The 22,300-nt window shown below is 40.2% G+C and overlaps 1 protein-coding gene across 4 annotated transcripts in view; it reads left to right on the forward strand.

Moving 5' to 3' along the window:
- VEPH1 (ventricular zone expressed PH domain containing 1) overlaps positions 1 to 22,300 on the forward strand; it is a 1,200,547-nt gene that overhangs the window by 738,064 nt on the left and 440,183 nt on the right. The gene's annotated exons all lie outside the window — the stretch shown is intronic.

Genomic DNA, 22,300 nt, shown 5'->3' on the forward strand with positions numbered 1-22,300 from the left:
CAGCTGTAACTCTGTGATTCTGTGAAAGCATTGTTATTATCTTTCAGGTAATGGGGTAGTGCTCCTCTCATTGACTAAGTTGGGCTATCACCGCTTTGCTCTTGCTTAAGATTTATGTAGAATTAATCTATTTAAGTTATTCTAATATGTTGGGATTGTTCATTTTATTCTCGCTGGTCACCGCCATCCTAATCCTGTTATGTCTCATTCCCCTAATAATTGCAGCTCATAGTTTTTAATGTAGATTGCAGTCTTTTCAATAAATGTATTGAGAAACATCCTGCATCTTTTTCTTTGGCCTATGTGTGTGTAGGAGACCTTTTGCTAACAAGAGAAAGAGGTGAGATTTGTCGGCAACAACTTTTTCTGAGAAGCCACAGAGCATCATGCGTCAGGCTACCACAAATCACCTTTTCTTTCAGATTTGGGTGAGGTGCTGCTAGCTAGCCGAAAGGGTTGGGCCGACAGCTGCCAAAACAGTACAGGATTGACTCAGTCACCCACAAACTATGTTGCAGCATCTCCAAATCCAGCAGTCTTGCTTTAATAACGGGAGTCCTGAACCAGTACTTCCCACTCTAGATGTTCTTCTCTACATTCCTTCTCTTCACACCTCCACCCTAGCTTCAGAATGCTGCTCCTTTTACCATCAGCTTATGATCTGAATATTGGGATACATCTGTTGGAACTCACTTTCTTAGTTCTCATTGTGTTCTCTGTGAGGTACATATAATTCAGCATTAGACTCTCCATCATGGGTGGATTGCATTTCCTAGTTGACCAATGACCTCTGTGTTGCTATCTTGTTGGCCAGGTTGCTCTTCTTTTATCCTCCAACATTGTGCCATTTTTCACTTAACTGTGGCTGGTGCTCTCATCTCTTTTCCAAATTGGTTTTAGTCAGCTCACCGTGTATGCCCAACTGTCCGTTAAAATATGGAGTTGGCCCTGTCACTGGATAGTGAGCAAGCAAATATGGCCACAGCAATGGGATACTCAATGCTTGCATAGACAGTATATAACCAGATGTTTAATCTGGTTAATTTTTCATTGTTTTACTGTCATTGAGGAGAGGTCCATGTAAAAGTGTACTTACTCTCCTTCAAAGGTGGAGTGCATGGACTCCCACTGCATCCATAATTGTCTATTTGTTTGTAACTATTGACTCTTTAGAGTATATTATCTAGTTAAGTGACTCCAGGAGCATGACTTGTTCTCCAATAGGACCTGTTTAGTTTGATCTGCTGAGCATCTTCAGATAAGAAAGAGCTTTAAATAGTTTCTGTATGTCTTTCTCTAATTTGGCTGCCTTCTTTCATCAGTGTGCCACCCTTATGCATATGTTATCTCTACTGCAGGCTTTCCAGCTGCCTAGAAGTAGCACTCCTGTGTCAAGTCCAGACTACTAAATTAGAAGCTTTTGCTTGACTAAATGAATATATGTATACCAAAATTAAAAAATGTGTAATCAAAACAAACATGTGTGTATTTCCAGACCTGATAAGCTGATGGATGAATTTCCAAAATATATTTAGAGCTGATATTTGGATGATACATTGTGTGGCACCAGGGAGGTTTATTACTAATAGTATTACCTTGGTGCCAGGGGCAATTAAGCTATGTTATTTATGTTTTACCCATGTAAAGGCATTCCAAATTGATGAAACATTTTTTACATCACTGCAGGCTGTTTTACCTAATGCTGAGGTGATCACTATGGGTAATTTTATGTTGGGGGGAACAAGCATAATCTTGTCTGATGTATTCACTTTTACAGCACTAATAATATAAGAAGTTCTGGATGGTTTTATTAATCATAAGTAGCTCTCATAACAGAAAAGGTTTGAGACCCCTGCTCTACAGGAATGATTTACTAAATCATCCATATTATTGTGGAGGTCTATGTTTAGCTCCCACAGTGCCAGGACTTCGTGCCTCAGCAATTCCACTTGCTCTGCTCTGTTATCATTTGTTTCTTCAAGGAAGAATACTTGTTTGCACAATTTGTTCAAATTACTCTTGATTTATTTTTTCTCAAATTGGATCTTTTCTCGAAGTTATGCAAAATTGACTCTTAACCCCTGCAAGAGATCCTACAGGAATCTATTGATAATGGGGCTTTCAGATTCAGCCGCTCATGAGGATCCAGGTAACTGCTTCTGGAGTGGGTTTCAGCAGCATATCTGTTAGTGACTCACATTTCTTCCTCCTTAAGGAAGCCATGATACCTGCAGTTCTTTCTGTGCAGTGGGTCTGCAAGTGCTGTCTTGATAGGTTCATGTTGCCCAAGGTCCTAGGGCATGTCTGCTTTCTAATACACTATTAATTTTGTTACATAACGGTTGTATCTCTATGAAATATTTTAAAGTTTGTTGTGTAACCCACTTACCAACTTACTCAGCAACCCAACTCTAAGATTAGTATCTTCTGTTACCCAAATACCTCCTCTCTTCCTCTCTTTTAAAGTCCATTCCTCCCTGCTTAACTGTTGTGTTTTTTACAACTGTGTACCCTTACACAAGACTGTCAGTCAATATGGGGCTCTAATTCCACTGTTGCAAACCTAAGCAACATTGAACTGTTAGATAAATCACGTTAAAAATGGTCTAAAGGCTTTACCTCATTCATAGTTAATTTTGCAGTGGTTAGTTCTCTAGGGTCAATTGAATGGATGGCGCAAATGGATAATCCATTTTACAAGTACTGTATGGGTATCTGGAGCCTCAAGAACCAAACACTACTGCATGTTCTCTAAATGTCAAGAACCACCTTATCAGCCTTTGACTGACAAGAAGTAGCAAAGACAAACAGCAAACACTAGAACAGCAGTGCCCAATAAATATAATTTCAAGGCAGTATTATATTTTAGATAAGAAATATAATATCAGTTCACAATTAAAGGTTCAATAGTATGGTAAAATATTTTTTTAGCTTAACAATAAGTTATATTCAACATAAAGCTTACATGTGTTAATATTATTTCCAGGTGCACATCTAAACTTACTTGGAGTGTCCAGCAGGTGCCCAGTAACACTAGAGCGTCACACAATAAATATGCTGTCAATACAGTATTGTATTTTAGATAAAAAATAAAACATTTATTTCTCAATTAAAGGTTTAATAGATTGGTATGATGTTTGTCTTTAGGTTCACAATAAATTAATTCACCATACACCCTCAGCGGCAGTTTCTCCATATGAGAGGAGGATTGTCGCCCCCACACTACTGCAGAAAGAGTCAAAATAAAATGGTAATAGCATGATTTTATTTCCATTTTGTTTTGTACTCTCTGCCGAATGGTGTGTGGGGGCGGGGCCAGTGCGTCAGTGATGCTGATTGGCAGCAATTAGGAGTGGCCCTTTTGTTTGAGGTGAGCATGTTGGTTCGGCCAATGACATGCGTAATTCAAACCTCTAAACTCAGCTGTCCAAGACGGCTGGGTTGGAGGGCAGGCTGAGGGCTCCAATGCCTTTAGAAGCACTGTGCTACCCTGCTCCAGCCAATTCAGATGCTTCACTCATGCTGCTTGACAGCATGAGGGCAGCGTCTGGATTGGAAAAGTTAGTTGACTTTGTGACGTCACCTCCCTCTCAGAGGAGTCTGGAGCCCAGGACTGGAGAGCTTCGAGTCCGTGCTGCAGAATAAGGTAAGTGAAACTTTATTTGTCTCTTTTTTAATTGTTTGTTGTGATGTGTTTTGGTATCATTGTGTGATGTAAGTAATGTAAATGTATGTAGCGCCCGCCATCTTTTAATAACATCAACCGCCACTGTGCACCCTACAGGCATTCATATTTTCTCCATGTGCAAGTCTAAATTTACTTGCATTGCTGTGCAGGTGTGGTGTAAGGTCTACAGTGACAAGTTAGAACCCTTGAAGGCCATCTTTCTGGGCAGACATTTTGAAAACATCTTAGGGTCTTAGAATTTTGAAGATGGGTTGCTTCACCACAAACCTCATAGATGTCCGGTCATATGGCTAGTGCATTGTATGCCGTGGCATTTGTAATACAGGAGACAGGATAGCCGTCTTCCTAACTCTAACTAAGGGCCTTAACTGTCTTTTCAATGGACGCACTAATTCACATCAGCTTTGGCGTAGCTTCTTGGACTTGGGCACATAAAGTCAGCATCTTCGTTGGAAGCGGTCATGTTGAAGGTGTGTTGCTGGTTAAGCAATGTATTGTATGAGCTGACACTCTCACGGCCATGGTCCTTTATAGAGGGTTCATACATCAGTACACCAGCTGTTTTTAATACTATCTATTACTCTTGAAAGGTCTATTTCATTTTTTACACTGTTAAATTGTTCTAAAAGTGGTGAGTTTCTAAAAGTTCATTTTGGTAGGGGTGATAGTAGAATCTTGTTTAAGCATTGCCACATTATCTGAAAAAAACAACTTAATTACATTTTTCTTGTACTCAAAAAGTCGAATGCTCACGCAGGTCGTGATTGGTTATAAGTATTATCATTCTTATAATACTCAATGTCAATAGTACAAAATAATTGTTTGAATTCCAAAGTAATACGCTGTTCAAAAACAAATCTGAAATCATTGCTCTTTTGCTCTGACGTGTCGGCTACACACAGTCTTTGGGAACACAAAAACATAAAAAAATCAAAACAAACTCTAATGATCATTTAGCACATATGGTTACTCTTCTTGTTGTTTCTAGCTTTTCTTTTTACGTGTTCCCTGTGGACTCCTTCAGTGTTCGCAGTAGTTCTTTCAATTGTAGTCTCTCATCATTAGTTTTCGATGTTTTTATCCACTATTAATGACTGAATTATATCTTTCTTGGAAATAAAAAAAGAGCAGGTCTCTATTTTGTCATCTTTTTCCGATTGATTAACTCAAAATATTTCACATCTAATATAGAAATATTTTAAGCACACTTTCTTAAATAATTCGAATATTACACAATAGATTTTGTCTACATTTAGAAGAAGAAAATGTAGGTCTCTTCAGTTCCATGAAAGATATGTTTGTGTGATTTCAATGAAAGATATGCCTGAGTGCCTAGGGATGCATTGCTCTTTTAGCAAAGAGGCTGTTGTTGAAAGCAAACTAAATGCACTTTTCATTGTGGTATGGAGTATAAGATAACTGGCTAATTTTGAACTCATTTTCACTTGAAAGCATTAGTTATTATTTAGGAGCAGAAGGCAATAACTTGACTACGGTCTTCTATCATCTATACACCGAAGTCAATCGCCTTTTCCCTCTGCATTGCTTTCCATTTAGGTGAGTGGTTTCCAGAATTCTCGATCATCGAGCCACTACGGGCTCCAACATCATGAATATCCTTTTGAGACAAATGTGAATGGACCTGAGGAGCAAGAAAGTTAACTGAAACCATGGTGGTCTCAGAAAGAACAGTCCCTGTGAGTTAGGAAAATTTGTGAGGTGCTCCTGGTAATGGACCCCCAATTTGGTGATGTATTTCCAAAAGAAACCTCAACTTTGGGTATTCATTTCTCGGACTCATATCAGTAACAACTGTTCCGCCATTCCATCATGCACCTGCCGCCATATTCTTTTCCTCTTGAAGTTGCGTCACCATGCTGGTGAGAGCCATTATGGAAGTAAAGTACGCGCAGCAACAGTTGGCAGCTTTGAAGTCACCACTAACACACCAGTTAGTCGGCCTGGCAGCCAAAGTTGAAATGAGCCCTTAACTAGTTTTAAAAGACAAATTGAAAATAATACAGTACATGTGAGCTTTTAAATATTGCATTGTATTCTGCAGAATCATAAGTGAGACCATTCTTAAAATTGGAAACACGACAGATAATTGTGATGGAGAGGGATGCTTAAGCAATGACTAAAAGTAGTTGTCGTACCTGTTAAGCCTACAAGTTCAAAACTTACTTCAAAACTTTTTTTTCTTGCAGGAGATTTTTCCCAAAAAAGCATTTTTGAAAGAGCTTCAATTAAAAAAATATTGATTTCAGTGTTCATCCCGCCCCCAAAAAGCTGGATATGCCAGTTTTTTAACCCATTTTTTTTTAAAAAACGTTGCCAACTTAGGCCTTCGTTACGGCTTTCACAGACTCCTGATGAGATAACACAGTGCCCGGAAATCATGATATCTTTAGGGGCAAAAATCCTGCATCATTATGAGATAACCCCTATGGAACAGGGACATATTGTTGATTCTGTGCTTCAGTGCTGATTTGCACATGTAATTCACCCATTTAGAGCAATTTTTTCGAGAAAAGTTTCTATTAGGTTTTACTAAGTGTAATGTGACTAGGAAAACTCCGGTTGTGTTAATACTGAATGTGGAAATATAGCATTTCTCTGAATACTAAGTTATGTGAAATATTGGCCTGAATAAAGTTCCCAAAACTTGACTTTGCAAATTTCTAACTACGTGAGATAGGCAATCTTAAACATACAAAAGAAAACTCGAAACACCCCTTTCCTTGTCCTTAGTTCTTCCATTAGTGTTAGTTTATTGAATTAAGTGATTTATTAAGGCACTTATCCTGCTTTGCCTTCTTGCAGATATTTTTTTTCTCCACAGTAAATCCTGTAATTTACAACAGTCTTTAATTTGCTGTGGGCTTTTCACTGTGCTTCAGTCATTTATTTGTTAGTTTAACTGCTCCACTGCGCGCCTTGAAATCAAGTCGGTCAAAGATGGGCACCTGGACCCTTATTTGATCCTGTAATCCCCTAAACCCAGCAAACAACTTCCTGCAGTGGCAGGGCTGTTTACTTTACAAATACTCCACTGCTCTCTCTCTTTAATGACTCCAAGGCACTTTACTATTCTGTTTTCGAGCTCTATTTTCGATATGAGGATTTAGGGCTTTTAGATTATTCAGGATAAACATTTGACTAAATAATCATTTGATGTAAATTCAAAGAAAAGAACTTGAAACCTACATACAAGGGTGGTTGAATTTCCAGATAGATTTGTATGGCATCCACAATGTGAGAGTGTCTTTTTTTTTAACGTAGGGCTGCTGCCGTACACCATTAAAGTCTCTGGATAAAAATAGTATGGTAGGTAGGGCTTCCCTTGTATCTTTCTTATGGGGTCATTCTCAGCATGCAGGTAAATTAAATATCATTGGAATCTGATTGTCTGATGTTATTCATGTTTCTGTTCAGGCGCTCATACAATCAAATGTTTCCCTAACCAACAGCACTAAAATGGAGAAGTAGCTTTGATGAATCTAATAGTTCAGGCTTTTTTCAAGTGAAAGTGCTCCTTTGATTGGTGGGTTTGTGTGTGTGTATGAGTTTCTGTGGATGGCTGAATAGGTAATGGAGAAAACGAGTCAACATTTGGATCAATGAAGTGATAAGGTAGTTCACAGATGGTAGAATGTGTGAGTGCATGGATGGATTTATAGATGGATGGATGAGCACAAGAAAGGTGGATGAGACTCATTTGAATTGTTTACTTTGCTTAGATGCATGCAGAGTAAGGTGCAAGAAGCATGTGTCCCCCCACCTGACAAACATTCGTACAATCCGCCATCCACAGCTTTACTTGCGCTTAACTGATAGTTCATGCCATAAAATACTGTCAGTATATTAAGGATAATGAATAAAAAATTAACTCTGTACTCACATAAGTGAAATACATTGTATATATGTTTTGTGGAATTTTCAATAGTGAAACATTTTGACAAGCACAACATGGTAACATTTTTCATGACGTGCATGAAAGTCTTTGCAAAAGGAATTCATAGAGAACTTTATTAGGTTTATTAACATCATTTTGAAACACATCTTTAATTAATGGAAATATAATAATATTAAAATTCACGAAGCTTAAAATAAATTCCCACCAAAAGAAAAACAAATAATAATAAATATTAAAAGTGATGTATAGAATTAATTCAAATGATTTTAGTTATTTTTGCTACATTAAATTACAAATTCAATATCAGGGTTTTAAATACTTACTATCTAATAATTATTTATATATATAAACTATTCTTATGTATACGTTTTATCTATTTTAACTAATTAAATTTAACTTAACATTATTTTCTATGGAATGGTGTGGCAGTAACAGAGGTTGACCGTGCTGGTACAGTTTTTGGGTAACTTTGCATTTGGATTTTTTGAGCAGCTAATATCCAAACTCACACAAAAGTGTAAACTACTCAAAAGTGTAAATAACTTTGTGGATCAGCCCCATGATAAGTACTTTGGATTTTGGACTTTGGTCTTTGGACTGATACACAAAACAGAAGCAAGAGTGTATAATAAAAAGGAATTCATGTTAACAAGGATGAGAATATATGTTTGGAGAATAGGTTTGGTGTTCTCTTGCTGACAGAGGAGCACCTCTTTAACTCTGTTGAAATTATTTTTGGTTGAAAATGGAGTTAACTCCGAAAATACCCTTATGTGCTGAATAAATTGCTGTGGATGAATAAAAACATATCCTAAAGTCACCATGGTAACGGCTTGAAGCAATCACTTTAGTTTATGCTGTAGTGGTTGCAGAATCCTGCAGTATTAAAAATTCTTCATATATTTTCATTGAAGTTATCAGAACAATGGCCGGGCAAATTTCTAATTATGCTCCACCAAAGTCTGTGATTTCTGACTTCAGGAAGAAGCCTGAATTTCACTGAATTAACACAAAATGATGTTGTTGAAATTCAGCTAATCCTTGCAGTATGGTATCCCACGTGACAATGAACATTCATCGGACTGCAGGAATTTGTTCCACAATCTCATCTGAATAGCACTGTGCAAACACAAAGGCAGCTTATTGAATGTGCTGCCTTTTTTCCTTGATTCAAAGTCCTACCCTGAGACTTCCATGATCAAAGAACGGAGAAGTAACATAGCACTGCTAAGGACAAAGTAGGCTGCTACCAGTCTTGGTACTCCACATCAGTCTGAAAGATATCACTGTGGCACACAGGCCCTTTTTCTCAACATTGTTTTTTTTTTTTGTCAGTTTCTCCATCACGCTGTTGAACGTTACAAAATCAGAGCTGTATGCATACAGGCTTCACAACGTGGCACACTCCTAACCAAAAACTTCTGAGTAGTTATTGTATTGTCAAATTCCTGGTGTCATCTCTTTGAAATGATCCCAGATTTTTTAAATTCATGATGCATTTGAATGACAAGGTCACAAGAATCCAGAACATGCTCATCTTGCATCAGGATAGAGCAGTCCGTGTTATTAAAGTAAGTCATCAGAACACAAAAGTGATACGGGAACAAGAGAGCTGTTCTAATAGAAGGGTCTGCAAAAGCAATGCATAGTCACCGCCATATGAGTGAGTCATGAGCCTAAAGTTTCAACAGCTTCACAGGGCAACATGTACTTTTGACTGAACAAGTAGTACTCTAAGTAAATTGCCAGACGTTGCTATCTCCAGCTGCCACATGTCCAATGTCACTGCCATCAGAAGCCAGAGTGGACTGCATAGATCATCTTCCACCGATATGTTTACCTAAGGCCCATGCAACCTTCCACAAGCTAGATGAAGCATTTCCATTTTTTTACGTAATTACATTTTTCTTATTCTTAAATCACAATGAATTGTAAAATAAAATAGTAGCCAATTGGTCGCCTATTACAGGAAATCTCTCTACCCTTTATCCCTTTTTTCTGCTGCACCCTCTTTTAACAACAACTGAGAGTATAATTCCCAAATACTCATATGTTACCGGGCAGTGTACTGACGAAACTGCATCCGGTTGTAATGACTAGCTTTGCCTATCTGCATTCATTGTGCTGGTGCCCAGTTATATGGTGAATTATTTTCCGTTTCTATTTGAAAGTTTAGGTTATGAATAGTTTACCTGATATTGTAACACTCGAGCTGCCTGCCATGTTCGTGGTTAGGTTGTGATAACGCGTTCAGCCCTTATAAATTACTTGTACTTGGACACGCTGGAGGTCGGTGAACCTTTTAGCCGAGTTGGGCTCTCCTCATCCTAGAATAGTCGGATCACTTAAATCAATAATCAATAACTATTGTAATCGATACCCAATACTCTCTTACTAGATCAAAATAACACATTAGGAATCAATAACAGTCGGTATTTTGATGTAACATGACCTTTCAGTCATGAATAACCACACCAGTTTATTAAAGGTTAATGAGTTTATTTCCCTATATTAACAAAGCTAACACAATATATATGAGTCTCAAAATCAAATGATATATGTATACAAACATTACTAGCTGTCCATAACGACGGAAGAAACGCAATCTACGCAAAATCTGAATTATAATGCACTCGGTTATAGCAATACAAATCAGCATAACAAGATTTCAATTCAACATGGTGCGTCAAGTGAATACCTCGACTAACCTCTAATTAGCATTGGCATGTGGGGCTTCATGCAAAACGAATTTAGTCAACACAAATTTGGAAAACTTCTAGCTTGGGCCCTATCAAAATAGCAGTTGGTACCTAAGAAGGAAAACACAATGCATAATACAATTATCCTTTCATAATTACCAAATACAATCAACATTCAAGAAAGTCTTCGTCCTTCAGGTACCGGTTCGATCAGAATGGGGCAGATTTCAAAGGGGCAGAGTTAAGGGCAAGTTTCCTTGCGGCAGCAAGGAGAATGGGTCAAAGTTACTGCATGGGCAAGACGGGGGCAAATTAAAGTTAAAGTCTCTAGGGTGAGAATTCTCAAAGTCTCTTTCTCTGGATTAGAGAAAAGGGCATCAAGATGTCGTCTAAGATGGCGTCTTGGATCAGACTTCAAAATGGCATCGTAGAAAATGGCTGACTTCTCTTTGTCTGGTGGGTTTAAGTAAGAAACATTGTAAATTCTTCAGGGTCTTCCATTGGAGGGTTCATAGGGTGGCTTCAATTTGACCAATGAATAGTGTCTTTCTCCTAGTACTCATTTATGCATACATTGTCCTTGGAGCCTTAGAACACAAGTTGCAACAAAGTTTGCCAATTAATTTTATCTTAGAGCCTTTATTGTCTGCACCTGCAGGAGCTGACCTTGCATCAAAGAGGATGAAACCGGCCTAGCACGAAACCTTGGAGATAAGTGTATTAGTCATCTCTACTGGAAAAATACAACTTTAGAATAAAATAATGTCTTTGTTACTACAAGTGAAACCACGCAGTTAAAATTTGAGACCAGGCCAAAGCCTCTGCTAAATTTAAGCTAAGCATCTAACAGTTTCAACAAGAAAATCATAGAATACATTTGCAATTATGACGGATTACTACATTTGTCGATTCTTCATGATTAATTAAGCTCGTTTATAATAATGGCGAACTACTCCGTGGGCACAATTTCCCACGTACATTATTTTCTTTGCTAAAATCACACTACCTTATACGATTTTGGTTACATGACATATGAATATACGTTGGTCCTTCTTTTTCTGCATCATCAGTTGTGATTTATTATGTCTCTAATAATAATAATAATAATAATAATAATAATTATAAAAATGCATGGTGCAACTGAAATTCTTGTTGTTTAAAAATATCACTTTAAAAACTGCCACATCAGTGAGTGTTTTTAATGTTAAAATTGCCATTGCAAGCAGTTCTTGGCCCCAGTTAGATGTCTGGCTGTTATCTTTTTTCTAATTATTTTTTAGACATATGATTATAATAAAAATAATTTTAAAAGTACCCCTAGCGTCACAAGGCTAGGCATTGGCTTTGCTAATGCTTGTTTCTGCTTTGTCTCTGCACATTCACATTCTGGATCCGTGTGCTCATTCGCCCCACGTAAAGTGGTATTTTTTTAAACTGTAAGTCTTACAATCATTCTCATTGACATTTAATTGAACTATTTTCCAAAAACAGTTTTGATGGTAAATGCATGTTTACTTTTAGTCAGTTCCTGCAGAAATGTTAATTGTGTCTGGATTACACGGAGTGTTTTTTTCTTATTCTTCTGTTTGTCTGACCCAGAAGTATTTTGGTACTCAAAGGATGATATATACTTCCTCTGCTGATGTCAGACCTTGAATTAGCAGTGCATATTCAGGACTATTTTCTCCACTTTCTGTTTTGGACAGTCCAAAGAGATGATCTTGAGGTCAGAGGCTTGGTCTCTTAGAGGCAAGGGCGACCGCTTTCAGTAACCACTGTGTCACTGACACAGGGTACCACCTAGCAGTTAGTTTCTTCCGGAAGGAGCTCCAGGGAGGAAAATAGCAACAAGTGAAAACATTTCCAGGAGTATGAACTGCAATGACTCTTGAGACAATGGTGCCGGCAGAGCATGGTGCCTTGAAGCAGAGATGAACCAGGAAGTAGCAGAAGGGTGGAGACACCTTAAAAGAGGTTGGTGCAAAAGCTTAAAGCCAAGAACCAGGCTGAAATTAAAGAAGTTTCAGGAACAAAGAACACAACAAATGATGTTCCTGAAGCATTACGGCACAAGGACGAATAGAAAAACTCTTCCTTTTATATCGAGGGACAAAGGAAGTAATCACATAATTCATAGCTCTTCATCTTGGAATGGGAAAACTCCCAGGAAAACTACAGATGTTCATCCATCTTGGTCTGCAATCCATAACTTCTTCCCAACAACATTTTGTGTGGAACTCTGGGAATGAGAAGGCTGAGTGGGTCAGTAATACAGAACATGCTGCCAAGGAGACTCCTCAGCAATAAGTGGTGTTCTGCCAAGCAGCGCTAAGACAATGTTGCTCTAAATTTCCATTCTGCTGCCAAGCAGAAGAACATCAGTTCCCCAGTGACCTGCATTGAACTCCACACAGGATGGTGGGTGGGACAAGTGTGGTGGCTGCAGGAGAAGCCACATTAGTGGCCTACCACTTATTCTCTCTGCGCTCCGATCCCCTTCACATACGTCCTTGCTTGATTAATCAACTCCTTTCCCACCACCTAAATACTGCTTTGCTCCCAGTTTTTTAAATCGCCCACAGTATGAAGATGGGCCGCTGTGGTGTCAACTATTTTAAGGTCTCCAAGATGGCTGCCATCTGGTACACATGGGCACAGATACTGTGCTGGCATCTTTGTATTATATTACATCTGAAGAAATCCCATTCAAAGATGGCCGTCTGATGTAGGAGCATTAACAGCATCATCTTTGATTGTGATTTTTTTTATATTTATAGCCTTTCCATTCAAAGAAGGGAGCTGAAGATGATGTGCACTCTACAGGCCACATTTGAATGAGGTTTCTGTAGCAGGCAAAAAAAGCATTGGCAAAGTCAATAGATTTCACAGTCAAACTGGCTTTGCCAATGCTAGTTTTAAAATACAAGGTTGCTAACGGGCGACTCCAGAGTTATGAGAACTTAACAAGAAGTGTGCTACCTGTGCGGAGAAACCAAAACAATAGAACACAGAATTGTGATGTTCACATTCTGTGAGATGTCTCATAAGTACTCACAGCTATGTTGGGTCACAATGCAGGGCAAGGCTTAGTGCTTAGGAAAGAGTCTATTGATGTACGTGCTATTTCCGTAGGTAGGAGGATGGAGCTCTGAAAGGAGTGTGTTAAACTTGGTATCAAGGCTAGCTTTCTCTAGCCATCGTGGTAGTAGGTGACAGTTTAAATGTTTGGCGAGGTGGAATCTGTTGGACTCCATCTAAAAACTTATGGTGAAGAAGTGAACTACTGCCTACAAATCCTGTATGTGAATGAGCATTTCTTTTTTCCAAAGTAGGTTTAGTGTTTTGGATTATTATCTTATCTCTTCCATCCTCGATTATATTTGTCTGAAGTTAAAGTGTTCGTAATCAACTCAGCATTTTCCTGGTTGTGTTTGATGTACAAAAGGTAATGCACATACATATCTGTGCTCTATTTGAAATGTTATCAGTTTGTCTTAGCATATGTTTACTTTATCAAACAGTGGTTTCTCCTGACCTCAACCTGAAATTAAAAATAATTTCCAATTACAAATGAGTATTTTGTTATTAAACAATATCAGCCATCAGTCTGTTCAGAAAACAAACTATTTATTTGAACTTACTAATTGCATTAAGGTCTGCTCACAACTTTTCTCAAACACTAACGTGCTTTAGAAAGATCTCTTGCCTTCTGGATGAATTTAGAATCTTTCCATATGTAGGAGCAAAGCAAGTAAACAAATGAAGGATTTGTGACTCTTCCTTGGCAGACTTTGTTGCCTGTCTCTATCTAATCTTAAGGTAGATGAAACATTCTAAACATTAGTGTGGGTGGGAATCCTTTTAAATAATAAGAACTATTTTTAATCTCCTGGAAGGAAACCGGTTTCATGTGACCCTCTGTCTTGACTTTGTGCTTCCCCTTGAAACTCTCAGAGGACATTTTGCCCAAGTATACAGCAAAAACTACTGGGTAGATTTACAACAAAGCTGTCAGGAAATCAATGGTTCAGCCAGCTAGGAATTATTAAGTTTTGTGGTGTATATTAGAAGAATATTTTTGAGACCTTAATGTTGAAATAAAAGCAAAATTGGATGAGATTAGATCTGAAATGTATTTCCTGTGATATTCTACTAGCATCATAGTAGTTTGTTCAGACATGGGTGAATCTGGTTGAGTCTGCACACATTTGTTAATGTAAGTGATACACTGCAACCACCTTCACCTCATCAGTCACTTTCACTAATGGAAAATGTTAAATAACGTCTGACATCTGGGTTCACATAGGGATTTACAGAATGTTCCTATTTTCTATTTTAATGTCAAAGAACGTAAGTAAGTCCTATTAAGCTGAGGAGTTGACCTCTATTTATAATTTTCATAACAATATGACAATAAATCGTAGGAATATAGTTTAAATCACACCCATAATAGACAGATCAATGCTCCACAAATGAGTAATCTATCAGTTAAACGTGCACTCTATCCACTCTATTATGAACCAAGTGGACCGTCATCTTTCCAATGGCACCACAGGCACCACCATCTGAAATCTTACGGCAATGGCCTGATAGCGTAGGGGCCACCAGAGTAAAGCCATAAGATCCTAATCCTTACTTAGAATGGAGGGGCTGATGTATTTATATTTTTGGCCATCACCCCCAAGAAAATTCTGAGTAATGGTGCAGTCCCCTGAGAATCTGTGTCTATGTAGGGTACAAAACTAATTTATAAAATAATAAATGCATAACTTCCCCAGGCATATCTCTTCCCTGAATGGGGTATTTCTTCCATAAAGGAAAATCCTACACTAGCCCTCCACCATTCATGTCTTTTGTATAGGACATCGTTTGTGATATACTCTTCTGACCAAGCCTGTCAGGTTTAACTTAATGGGCGTTACTCCAAACCCACTTTGAATTCCGTCCTAGCATCTAAAAGAACATAAGCCAAAGTTTAAACCATTTAAGAAACTGCACTTAAGAGCTGAGTATAAAGTTGCCGGCACCTACTACAAAATCGAAATCTTCTGCTTTCAAATAATTTCTTTAGATATGAATTGCGCTGTTGCAAGCTCATTGTGAGACCCATTAAATCACATACCTTTAAGGCTTGATTGAGAGTGTGGCGGATGGTGTTACTCCATCACAGTGCTTAATTTGTGCTTGTTGGTTCCGGTGCTGAGCACCGGCACATATTTTTGAGGGCCCGCGCTTAGTCTTCTCCCTTAACTAGTTGCTGCGAGCAAACGACACGTTTGGGAAAGACGGAGGAAGAGAAAAACAAAAACGTGCCACAATGAGAGAAAGTAGAGAGCTGCAGGTGTGAGCTGAAGGGGCAGGGAGTGGGTGTAAATGGATTGAAGAGGTCCGAGATGGCTTCGGGATTACGCTGCCTCAGTATTCCGTGTTCACACATTTAATTGCAGCAGCCGCATGTTTAAGAGGAGGGCTTTGGGCACCGGCACGTTTTTATTGACAAATTAAGGACTGCTCCATCACAAACGTGATGGATATCCTGTTCGGTCTATTATGATTCAGTTATAGCCTATGGAAATAGTAGTAGGGCGGATGGGATATCCGTCATGTTTGTGACGGAGTAACAAGTCCGCCATACTCTAAATCAGGCCTTTAATTTGGAACCACTGAAAAAATATATGTTATTTTCTGGTTTGACACCTGTACATAATTGCAACTGGCAGTTTTCCTGGACTATGAACAATTTAACTTAAAATATGTAAGTTATTGGCTTTGCTCCACCTCAGTGATAGGCTAGTATTTTGATGCTCTGTCAGAGCTGTGTTGCAGCAGAGGGGCTGCACTTTAAGTGAAGGTTTCAACAAAGAGTATGAAATGGATGGGTCTATTTAGTATTCCTCACACCACAACTTTGGTCCAAATCAAGGGGTTCAAAAGTGAAAACAAACTTGGACTATTTGAATGGAACAGATGGCGATTCTCAAATTCAACAATGAATTTAAAAATCTCAATGTAGTTGCACAGGCAAAAAGCTTAGACTCTGTAATAGAAGTTGGAAAAAATCACGGTATCAACATTTTGTACATAAAGAAAGGGGCACAGGTGTCACTGTATCGTCATGTTCAGTACAAATCGGCAACCACAAAAGATTCCTAGACTGCATATTCAATGGTAATAACATGTCTTTTCTGTCCTTGTTTGGCTGTGGAGACTTTCTGATGAAACGGTCAGATCTGATCCAAGAAATCAGCTGGCCACAAAGTTTGGGCTGAAGCAGAATCATTTGTCTTTTTGTTAGTTTGTTATTTGCTTGTTTGTAATGCACACAAGTACAATCGCTGTTAACAAAACAAGCTTTAATACAATCTAAAGTGCAAAAGAAAGTATAACATGCAATGCAATAAAAATATCAGAATACAATTGTTCCAGTGAACAAAACACATATAAACCCTGGACTTAAAGAGACTGGCAGATAAGACAATTAAAACCCCTAGACACCACAAATACGGCTGTAATTACATTCTTTTGAAATTAAAATTTTTTCTCTTTGGTCCTGATTACAACCTTTGATGAATGTTAGGCAGAAATTCTGGGCTGCTGGGACTACCCATAATAGTTGGAATCCCCACATACAATTCCTAGTATGACGCCATAGGGTAAAGGAGGGTGTTTGGATAGGGTGACTACCTTCCATAGAGGCAAATTCTGGACAGGGACTGTAAAAATTCATGAAAAAGGGTCAAGATTCTGGACAAAAATTAAGGGCAAAAGATCAATGTCATGGGCACATAGGCGTAAGTCAAGCAATAATGTAACAGTTAAGTTAAAATCCCTATCCTTTCCCGCCCGCCCTCTTTTGTCCAAATGCTCCATAAAACAGCCTACCTAACTTTCATTGTCCATGTGCTCTCCAAGATCCAAATGTCCTACCCACCCTTCTTTGTTTGTGTCATCTTACTCACCAGTCCCTCCCTCTAAACCTCTGTTGTCAGTTTGGTCTCTCAGCACCTCCAGCCCACCTTCTGTTGCCAGCTTTCTGACCAAGCTCATCTACCATCCGATGTCAACTTGCTGCCCCACCCCAACCCATGACCTATCATTTTCAGCTTCCTTTCCTGTTATTCCTCCCAATTTCCATTATCAACTTCCTGTCCCAGCCCCTCACACCCAGCCTCCTTTGTCTGTTTGCACCCCAGGCCCTTCTGCCACCCTTCCATTGTCAGCTCTCTGCCCCAGCTCCTACCATCTACCATCCATTGTCAGCTTCCCTCCTCAGTCCATCCCACTCAGCTAATATTGCCATCTTGCTGCCCCAGCTCCTCCTGCCCACCTCCCACTGTCAGTTTGCCCATCCTGTCCACCCTCCTTTGTCAGCTTTCTGCCCCAGCTAATGCCACCTGCCAGACGTAGTTAGCTTGCTGCCCCAGTTCCTCCCACCCACCATTGATTATCAACTTGCGGTCCCATGATGATCCCTCCCACCTTCCGTTGCCAGCTTTCTAACCCACCCTCTTTTATCAGCTTGCTTCCATTTCCTCCCAACCACCCTCCGTTGTCCTTCTGCTACTTCAGCCCCATGTCCACCCCTCCATTGTCACCTTCCTACCTCAATCCCATCACCCCTCTCAAAAGTCAGCTTCCTTCCCTACCCATTCCCATCCACCTTCATTTGTTAGTTTGCTACTCCATCTGCTTCCGCCCACCCTCCATTGCCCGTGTGGCCCCTCACTCTCTCTTGTGTGTCCTCACCCCCTCCCACGTCCTTCTCTACCACACTCCCTTCCTCACTTTGACTTGCCAGCTCTCCGTTTCCTTTTTTTAAATAAAAAAAGCATTGCACTGGCCGCATCATAGCACTTTTTCTTTCCAATGATATTTAGCCATGCTGACTTGCAGCTGTCCTGCTGAAAAACATGACTAAAAATCAGTGCCAAAGCCAACAGCTCTCAAGGTGAAACCTTTTCGCTTTGCCAATGCTTGTTTACTTGTCAGCAGTCAAGTGTTAAACAGTTCTTTGTAGGAGAGGGCAGAGTTAGCCTTTTAAATGTAAATGCAATAATCTCACTTCCAATGGCCGATCAATAACACCCCTTGCACAAACAAAGAACTGGCACCTCTGTTGCTGAGCCCATCCTGGGGCTAGTCATTTGTGTAAAATAATGGTCAAAAGGCATCCAGACCAGACCACTCTTGCCTTCACTGCACAGCATGTAAATTCAGGCCAGTACGTGAAAAATACAGATGGGTGGTCACTCTATTTCTGGGGTTGAAATTAAAACCAATTATAACACATAAAATAAGAAAAACACCAGTTTTGTCTCAATTGTACTGCATTTGCAAACTGTGGAGCCAAACATTATAAATCAAGCCCAGATCGCTAAGCACTTTTCTGAATGGATAATCCAGCTGTGACTCAAACTGGCCTGGTATGCCACTTGTGGCCATTTGCAAAGTTACTGGATGACTACGACCTACTCCAACTCCCATTTTGGGAGCATGGCTTATAATACGCCGTCAGCAGTGCATGTTGCTATGTCATGACTGCAGTTTCGCAGCTGACCCCAGAGCAATATCTAGTTCAAGGCAAACAGCACCTCAATTATTTCATTCTCCATCACAGAGAAAGGGCAGAGCTAGCATTTCTTTCTGAAACCTCAGGTATATGGATTTGGCAACAAAGATCACTGTGAATATAGATGACTCCAGAATAAATATCCTTCTATAAAATACTACATCCAACACTACTGTTCTTAGGTTTAGAATCAATGGTCTAAAAGCATACCTAAAGGAACTGCATCTATTCATACAAAAGGGGGCCTTTTATGATAAGTTCAGTGCTCATGTGCCATGCAAGGAGACTTTTCGGGTGGTTTTGGCTGCACTGTATGTCGTGCTCATATTAACTCGAGAACGTTATACATTATTGTATAAGCTGTCAATCAATAAATCAATCAGTTTGTATTTGTATAGCACAGCACTGTCACCCCTAGGTGTGTCTGGGTGCTGTGGGTGCCAAGTCTCTTTCAAAGAGCAAGGTCTTGAGTTTCTTCCTGAAATCCGCCAGGGAGGTTGTTGTACGAAGAAGGAGGGGTCGGTTGTAGGTTGTTCCAGGACTTTTGGCGATATTGGAGAAGGAGCAACCCCGCTGCAGGTGCAACAGATGTGAGAGGGGGAGTGTGCATAGGCTAATGAAGTGGAGCACTGGTGTCTTGCGATTAGGTGGTAGTTCAGTTGATGATTGATGTAGGCTAGTCCTTGATCATGCAGAGCTTTGTAGGAATGTGTGAGGATTTTGAACTGGCATCTTTTCTGGATGTGGAGCCAGTGGAGGTTTCTAAGATGGGGGTAATGTTGGTCCATTTGGGGAGGTCCAGGATGAGTCTGGCTGCAGCATTCCGTATGGAGTCTTTTGAGGAGCTGGGTGGAGATGGTGACATACAGAGTATTGCTGAGGTTGAGGTGGCTGGTGACAAGGGCCTGAGTGACTGGGATCCATCTGAAGATTCTGCAGAGCGTGCGAAGGATATGGAAGCAGGAGGAGGCAACTGCATTGATTTGTCGTTTTTTGGTCAGCTCACTGTAGAGGATGATGCCTAGGTTGCGTGCATGGTCTGTGGGTGTGATTGTATGTCAGAGTTCCGCTGGCCACCAGCTGTGGTCCCATATGCAGGTGTTCTTCCCGAAGATCAGAACTTCTGTCTTGTCACAGTTGAGTTTAAGGCAGTTGTCTCTCATCCAGCTGGCTACATTGCTCATGGCACTGCAGAAGCTGATTCTGGTGGTAGAGGGGTCTGTGGTGAGAGAAAGGATGAGTTGAGTGCCATCTGCATATGAAATCATGTTGATGTCATGGGTTCTGACAATGTCTGCGAGGGGGTCAGGTTGGTGTTGAACAAGGTGGGGCTAAGGAATGATCCTCAGGGTATGCCGCATAAGATGTCCTTGGGAGGCATCCAGATGCTCTTGTTGCGTCCCTTGAGGAAGGAGGTGATCCATTTGAGGGCGTCTTGCTGAATGCTGATGTTGAAGAGTCTATTGATGAGGGTGTGGTGGGAAACTGTGTTGTAAGAAGCAGAATGGTCAAGCAGGATCGGGGCTCCCATCTCCCTGCAGTCTAGGGGGGTTCTGATGTCGTCTGTGGCAGCGACCGGGGTGTTTTCAGTGCTGTAGTTGGCACAGAATCACGATTGGGAGGCATCAAGTAGATGATTTCATTCCAGGTATTTGGTAAGCTGTTGGTCTTCTAGAGTACTTTGGCTGGTTATTGGAGCAGTAACACGGTCAATAACTTTTGAGTTTGCTGGAGTCGGTGGAGGGTTTCTTTAGGAGGGGTCTGACCTCTGCATGTTTCCAGCTATCCAGAATGGCTGCTGTAGTAGTGAAGGTATTGATGATGCTGTTTAGTTCAGTGCTGGCAGGGTCGGTTCCAATGTTGAAAAGCCAATGGGGGCAGGGATTGGTGGGTGCCCCAGAGTGAATGGCTGACTGATGGCCATCGTGGTCTCAGAGGTGATAAGGGACAAAGTAGTGTTCATTCACCTGGTGGACGCTGGTTGGTTGAGGTTGCTGAGGTTCAGAGCCATGGATTGGGGGTCAAAGTTGTTGAGAGGGGCGGAAGGTGCTCTCTGTGGCTGCTTGTTGGAGAATTCTTTGACTATTTTGAAGAGTTCTTTTGTGTGGTTGGCTGCTGTGTCACTGCGGGCTATTATGGCTGTTCTCTCGGCTTCCTTAATGCGCCAGTGGTAGTTGCTGAGGGCTGCTGTGTAAGCGGTTCTGTTGCAGGGGTTCTTTGTGGCGGGCCATTGTTTCTCGAGGCAGTAACCGCTGTGTTGCTGATTCTGAGTTCTGGGGTGTACCAGTTGTCTTGTTTTGAGGTTCGGTTGGTTCTTGTTGGTTTCATCAGGGCGACTCTATGAGCACATTTGGTGATCACTGTGGAGAAGTTCTGGATGGCCTGATTGAGGTCTGATGAAGCAGTAGATAATACAACTCAATAATATGAAGCGGCAACCACTACTCTGTGTTTCCTACTATGTGCTGCAGATAGTGTAGTTTCAGCTAAAACATGTGGAAGATACATTCTGAAACTGTATACTGATGCAGATACCGCCTCAGGATTACTAAGTTCAATATTTGTTTTTAGTGCCTCCATGTCAAAATGAAGCTTCGATTTTATAGTGTTGAAACAATGCTTCATACTTGACACTTCCACCCAGCTCCTTCTCCGTGATTGCTGAATTATTCCACGGTATTGCTTTTTCTGTGGGGGGGTTTCCTTGCTAAATGGTCTTTGGAGTATCGTGCAGGCAGGTGCAAGTAGGTATTTGGAGCCAATGGCAGGTCTCAGGTTCCTGGGTACAGCATGAAAAGATATCACATATCACAAAGCGCTTTATGATGGCGTTTTATTGAATGTCCTCCTCATGTTACAACCTTAGATTGAATTCGACTATTCATGGATATCCATTTGATGTCTTAGAACCATCTTTTCGGACAATGAAACATTTAAGGCCTGAGGACAATTCCAATAGTTTTGCTTTGTACTCATTTTAATATTAAAACCAGTCTACCTGTGTTTCCAATGTAGATTGGCACACCATGTTGTAAGTGTGACATTACCACCACTATGCAGTTATATTTTTCTTTCTTTCCTATCCAAACGTGGACACATTTTAGGCAGGAAGAAGAGGTGACAGAGAAAGATTCTGGTTACTTCATCCACCTGTGATTTTTTTTAAAACAGCCAAATACCTCACTGAATATGAGAAACGTTTTAATGTTATTTTTAAGAGCCATCAGGATATGGTTGGCTTTGGTCATGAATGGAAAAAGCTCCAAGTGTGTTGGTGCTTCCAGCAAGAAGTGCACGTTTCAACTTCCTGTACAGTGTGTTTGGGGTCGATGAGTAATTTGAGTTGGTTGGGTGTGTGCATAATCTGATGAGCATGGGAGTATTATTGTAGACAGTCCTAGCTTAACAATTGTAAATAAGGTATTAGG

Source organism: Pleurodeles waltl, chromosome 11 (assembly GCF_031143425.1).
Source record: "Pleurodeles waltl isolate 20211129_DDA chromosome 11, aPleWal1.hap1.20221129, whole genome shotgun sequence".
Taxonomy (NCBI): domain Eukaryota; kingdom Metazoa; phylum Chordata; class Amphibia; order Caudata; family Salamandridae; genus Pleurodeles; species Pleurodeles waltl.